The 5000-nt window shown below is 52.8% G+C and overlaps 1 non-coding gene across 1 annotated transcript in view; it reads left to right on the forward strand.

Moving 5' to 3' along the window:
- The first annotated feature begins 3604 nt into the window (after window positions 1–3604).
- The window catches only part of LOC124727370, a 1909-nt gene continuing 513 nt past the window's right edge, over window positions 3605–5000 (forward strand). Inside the window, exon 1 of the ribosomal RNA XR_007007087.1 lies at window positions 3605–5000. This exon is cut by the window's right edge and continues 513 nt beyond it. This is a non-coding gene — a ribosomal RNA (small subunit ribosomal RNA).

The following is a 5000-nucleotide window of genomic DNA, read 5'->3' on the forward strand; positions in this document are numbered from 1 at the left end:
ATGGGGGGAGTCTTTGTCACTAATGTACACAGATGGAACATTTTGGACTGGAACCAGATTACCCGTACACACGGCGCTGATTAGTAATCAATGCAGAGCCATCAAACTACAGCAAATATACACAACTGTCCGTATACATGCTGAAAGAGTCTGCCCACAATGGGAACCACACGTCAGCCAGACACTCTGATCACGCACCACTCTCTGCTTCTAACAGGCGCACATACAATATGTAAGCACCAGCATGGAACAACATCCAGTGCATCTTCTCCGCCACATTACACAATCCACACTATCACAACCAGACCAGGAGGTCCATGCGGAAAATACAATATCCCAGCCTTTCGACATCCACCATTGCGCAGACCAGGCACCAACACCCACACATGTCCTATACAACGGTGCACCCAACATCACAATAGTACCTCCTGTCACAGCGCACAAACAATGACATGAGTCAAAGACACAGGTCTCACACAAGCATAGAATTGGAGCGCCGCCTCTAATAAGCCAAAGGTGCATCCTGACGTGACAAATCTGATCATGTCACAAGCATTCACTTACTATAATCACTATCAACGAACCTGCCGCCCCCGCCCCCCCCCCCCTACACCTTTCCTTACAACAACGTGTAACCTAACCTAACCTAACCTAACCTATGTTGTACCTTAACCTAACCTATGTTGTACCTTAACCTAACCTATGTTGTACCTTAACCTAACCTATGTTGTACCTTAACCTAACCTATGTTGTACCTTAACCTAACCTATGTTGTACCTTAACCTAACCTATGTTGTACCTTAACCTAACCTATGTTGTACCTTAACCTAACCTATGTTGTACCTTAACCTAACCTATGTTGTACCTTAACCTAACCTATGTTGTACCTTAACCTAACCTATGTTGTACCTTAACCTAACCTATGTTGTACCTTAACCTAACCCATGTTGTACCTTAACCTAACCCATGTTGTACCTTAACCTAACCCATGTTGTACCTTAACCTAACCCATGTTGTACCTTAACCTAACCCATGTTGTACCTTAACCTAACCCATGTTGTACCTTAACCTAACCCATGTTGTACCTTAACCTAACCCATGTTGTACCTTAACCTAACCCATGTTGTACCTTAACCTAACCCATGTTGTGCCTTAACCTAACCCATGTTGTGCCTTAACCTAACCCATGTTGTGCCTTAACCTAACCCATGTTGTGCCTTAACCTAACCCATGTTGTGCCTTAACCTAACCCATGTTGTGCCTTAACCTAACCCATGTTGTGCCTTAACCTAACCCACGTTGTGCCTTAACCTAACCCACGTTGTGCCTTAACCTAACCCATGTTGTGCCTTAACCTAACCCATGTTGTGCCTTAACCTAACCCATGTTGTGCCTTAACCTAACCCATGTTGTGCCTTAACCTAACCCATGTTGTGCCTTAACCTAACCCATGTTGTGCCTTAACCTAACCCACGTTGTGCCTTAACCTAACCCACGTTGTGCCTTAACCTAACCCACGTTGTGCCTTAACCTAACCCACGTTGTGCCTTAACCTAACCCACGTTGTGCCTTAACCTAACCCACGTTGTGCCTTAACCTAACCCACGTTGTGCCTTAACCTAACCCACGTTGTGCCTTAACCTAACCCACGTTGTGCCTTAACCTAACCCACGTTGTGCCTTAACCTAACCCACGTTGTGCCTTAACCTAACCCACGTTGTGCCTTAACCTAACCCACGTTGTCCCCTAAAGTAACCCACGTTGTCCCCTAACGTAACCCACGTTGTCCCCTAACGTAACCCATGTTGTCGCCTAAACCTGCTCTGTAATTGTTATACGACTCGTTCAATTAGTGTAGTGTTGCCCACCCGCAACCCTCGCAATATAGTTCGCTACTCGCACTGCCCGCTCCCCTGTGTATCGCTTCATGTTAAACACCTTGCAAGTCTTGCTGACTTTCCACATGCTCCTGCTGTACACTGTAATGTGGATGGCAGCAGGACGTACATGCCGCCCCTCCCCACGTCCCCACCTTGCCCCCCTGCCTTCGCAAGCTGGTTGGTGAGAAGTTTGCATGTTCAATGCCCTTCGCATGCGACGTACTCAGGCTACGTTGTGGTGCGGCCTGTGTCAACCGTCCGCTAATGTCGTACGCGTAAACCACAATCTGTACTGCACATTCGTCCTTATGTACCGAATGATACATCGTGGCACATGTGTGACCGTACAACGACTGCGCCCAAAAACGGCGGACCATACAGTGCAAATATTGTGCACGCAGCTACGTGTCGTCTCCCTATGAGAGCTGGATTGCAGTGTGGTACGCCATAGAGACGTGTGGGAGGAACGGACGCCGTGGATGGCGATCAGCATGAGCTGTCTGTTGATGTATTCGGACCTAGTCGTCTCTCCTCACACACCGTGATGGCATGGTGCACCGCGTTCCATATCTGCGACATGCTACAGAGGCCGGTTGACAGTCGTTCGAGCAATGGACATCGCATACGTACGGGGGCCACCTTCCACGTATTGTCTAGGCGTGCACATTTTGTTGCGTGTATGTGGGCAGACGTAGTGTGGCGTGACACCTGACACAGGCATGCAATAATCGTTGAAGTTGCAAATGGCGATGGACGCCTGCGTTTTCTGGTGAAGTTACGCAAATGAACAAATGGTAACCTGTTGTGGTGCGGTTGTTCTCGCTAGGGGTGAATCGGTGATGGCGACGATAGGTTGAGGTACGAACCGGTTGTTCCAGCGATACCCACCATGCCGACGAAACTGAACGGCATCTGGGTGTGAAGCGATACGCGGCGGTGGCTGGGTGGGACCGTCCCCGGCCGGTGAGGGGGCGCCTCCCGGCGTGCTGGCCGCGCGGTGCGTGGGCGCACGCGCTACAGCCGGCTGGTGGGGGCGGCCAGTGGCAGGCGCGCCGGCCGACGGACGCGGCAGGCGTCGCAGCTGCGCGCCGGCGCACCCTGCGCGCGGCGCCGTGCGGCCAAAGTAGGTCCTCGCGGGCCCGGTGCGAAGCGCGGTGGACATCTTCAGTGTGCTGGTCCGATTGAGGACTGTGTGCGTTGAGGATGCGCCGCCGCCCGGCGCTCGGCGCCGCGACGCCGTCTGCTGCTCGGTCGCCCCAGCGGTTCTCGCTGGTGGTTTGTATCGCAGCTGTGCGGATGTGTTGGCGCGTGCGCTGTGCTGGGAGAGTTCGCTTCGGCACCCAAGTGGGGCTTTTGTCCTTCTGTGGCGCTGGCGTTGGAGCTGCCGGTCACCGTAGGTGGCGCGTGTTGTCTCCCGCCGGCAATGCCACGACAGCACGCTCCCGGGCCTCTGTCGGCAGCGGCAAGCTCAGTTGGGAGCACGGGTGGTCGCACCGAAAGCGTCTACTCGCCTAACTCCGGGCGATTGCGCCTCTCTCGAACCCGACCAAGTACTTGGGACGGCGCTGCGCGCCGCCGGGACCTGAGAGGGTTTCGAGGTGTATTGTGCAGGGGAGCTCAGCCTCCTCCTGTTTGCAGAATGATTGAGCGGACGCTTGCGTGTTCGCGCGGGCCCCCGGGACACACTCCCGGGCGGCCGGCTGCTCAGCTCTAGTTGACGCAGCTCCCTGGTTGATCCTGCCAGTAGTCATATGCTTGTCTCAAAGATTAAGCCATGCATGTCTCAGTACAAGCCGCATTAAGGTGAAACCGCGAATGGCTCATTAAATCAGTTATGGTTCCTTAGATCGTACCCACGTTACTTGGATAACTGTGGTAATTCTAGAGCTAATACATGCAAACAGAGTCCCGACCAGAGATGGAAGGGACGCTTTTATTAGATCAAAACCAATCGGTCGGCTCGTCCGGTCCGTTTGCCTTGGTGACTCTGAATAACTTTGGGCTGATCGCACGGTCCTCGTACCGGCGACGCATCTTTCAAATGTCTGCCTTATCAACTGTCGATGGTAGGTTCTGCGCCTACCATGGTTGTAACGGGTAACGGGGAATCAGGGTTCGATTCCGGAGAGGGAGCCTGAGAAACGGCTACCACATCCAAGGAAGGCAGCAGGCGCGCAAATTACCCACTCCCGGCACGGGGAGGTAGTGACGAAAAATAACGATACGGGACTCATCCGAGGCCCCGTAATCGGAATGAGTACACTTTAAATCCTTTAACGAGTATCTATTGGAGGGCAAGTCTGGTGCCAGCAGCCGCGGTAATTCCAGCTCCAATAGCGTATATTAAAGTTGTTGCGGTTAAAAAGCTCGTAGTTGGATTTGTGTCCCACGCTGTTGGTTCACCGCCCGTCGGTGTTTAACTGGCATGTATCGTGGGACGTCCTGCCGGTGGGGCGAGCCGAAGGCGTGCGACCGCCTCGTGCGTGCTCGTGCGTCCCGAGGCGGACCCCGTTGAAATCCTACCAGGGTGCTCTTTATTGAGTGTCTCGGTGGGCCGGCACGTTTACTTTGAACAAATTAGAGTGCTTAAAGCAGGCAAGCCCGCCTGAATACTGTGTGCATGGAATAATGGAATAGGACCTCGGTTCTATTTTGTTGGTTTTCGGAACCCGAGGTAATGATTAATAGGGACAGGCGGGGGCATTCGTATTGCGACGTTAGAGGTGAAATTCTTGGATCGTCGCAAGACGAACAGAAGCGAAAGCATTTGCCAAGTATGTTTTCATTAATCAAGAACGAAAGTTAGAGGTTCGAAGGCGATCAGATACCGCCCTAGTTCTAACCATAAACGATGCCAGCCAGCGATCCGCCGCAGTTCCTCCGATGACTCGGCGGGCAGCCTCCGGGAAACCAAAGCTTTTGGGTTCCGGGGGAAGTATGGTTGCAAAGCTGAAACTTAAAGGAATTGACGGAAGGGCACCACCAGGAGTGGAGCCTGCGGCTTAATTTGACTCAACACGGGAAACCTCACCAGGCCCGGACACCGGAAGGATTGACAGATTGATAGCTCTTTCTTGATTCGGTGGGTGGTGGTGCATGGCCGTTCTTAGTTGGTGGAGC

The sequence above is a fragment of the Schistocerca piceifrons genome, unplaced genomic scaffold, assembly GCF_021461385.2.
Source record: "Schistocerca piceifrons isolate TAMUIC-IGC-003096 unplaced genomic scaffold, iqSchPice1.1 HiC_scaffold_1098, whole genome shotgun sequence".
Taxonomy (NCBI): domain Eukaryota; kingdom Metazoa; phylum Arthropoda; class Insecta; order Orthoptera; family Acrididae; genus Schistocerca; species Schistocerca piceifrons.